We start from the raw sequence: 1,613 nt of genomic DNA on the forward strand, positions 1-1,613 counted from the left end.
AATATCAAAATATTAATTTAAATGTTGGTACATACAGTACTTGCATGCAAAGTGGATTCCCTATATTTAATCTGTTTTGGATTGTGACATTATTTTAGTGACTATCAAGCACATTTAACCCCCAAATTCCCCTTAATTATTGTAATACAAAAAAGCACATATATATTATTAAAGTTGTATCTATGCATTGTCATATTTATTGTATGCTTTTAATTTATGCTCACTGACAGCAATCAAAGAGAACTGATTTGAAAAGTGTGTTGATTTTGAAGAAACTGCTGAAATTCAAGCAGCAGTTTCTGTATAGAGAAGATTGATATGTTTTTTTTTTTTTTTTTTTTTTTTTTTTTTTTTTATTAGCTTAGTTTACATGTAATTATCCTTAATTTGTTCTATTTTCTTTCCACTTTTTCATGCAGTCTAAATGTATTTTTAAATGTAAATGTACCCAGCTTCTCTTGTGATTTTGTTTGGTCAGGAAAGTATTAGTCATGCACTGATAAAATTGGGCCCAGTGTATCTGTTAATGTGTATGAATTTTGCGTAATAATTTTTACAGGTGTTTTCCCCATGTTTTGGATTTGCATTGTGTTGTGTTTTAGGGTTTAGGATTTTTTTACTTTTGACTGTCAACCAAAACCATGACTATAATACAGGACAAAACATATAAAAGCCACCATTCTCTTTTCAAAATATATTTAGATCTTTTATTCTGTGTGCACCTGATATGAGTAAAAATTCACTTATAACCTAGTGGATCAGGTAATGACAATGACAAACATCCTTTTCAGTGTTGAAGGCATTGAGCAAGTCAAATGTTTTGCATCATTTTAGTGTAAGCAGCAGAAACATCTTGAGTTTTATTTGTGTTAATATATTTTCTACCTACATATTTTTTGCCCAGTTATATATTTTTTTAAATATATTCTATGATATATTTGAAGATATATATATAAAAAAAAAAACTTTTAAAAAAAGTGTTGGCCCCCTTCCTGATTTTTTTTTTTTTTTTTTTTTTTTTTTGCATGTTTGTCACACTTTAATGTTTCAGATCATCAAACAAATTTAAATATTAATCAAAGATAACAACAATAAACAGAACGTTTTTTAATGAAGTTTGTTATTATGAAGGGAAAACAACATCCAAACCCACATAAACCCCCTAAATTTAATAACTGCTTGGGCCACCCTTAGCAGCAGCAACTGCAATCAAGCATTGCAATAACTCGCAATGAGTCTGTTACAGCGCTGTGCAGGAATTTTGGCCCACTCATCTTGGCAGAATTGTTGTAATTCAGCCACATTGGAGGTTTTTCGAGCATGCTCCGCCTTTTTAAGGTCATGCCACAGCATCTCAATAGGATTCAGGTCAGGACTTTGACTAGGCCACTCCAAAGTCTTCATTTTGTTTTTCTTCAGCCATTCAGAGGTGGATTTGCTGGTGTTTTTTGGATCATTGCTCAAGTTCGATTGAGGTCACGAACAGATGGCCGGACATTGTCCTTCAGGATTTTTTGGTAGACAGCAGAATTCATGGTTCCATTTATCACAGCAAGTCTTTCAGGTCCAGAAGCAGCAAAACAGCCCCAGACCATCATCACACTACCACCACC

The sequence above is a fragment of the Garra rufa genome, chromosome 5 (genome assembly GCF_049309525.1).
Source record: "Garra rufa chromosome 5, GarRuf1.0, whole genome shotgun sequence".
In the NCBI taxonomy this organism is placed as follows: domain Eukaryota; kingdom Metazoa; phylum Chordata; class Actinopteri; order Cypriniformes; family Cyprinidae; genus Garra; species Garra rufa.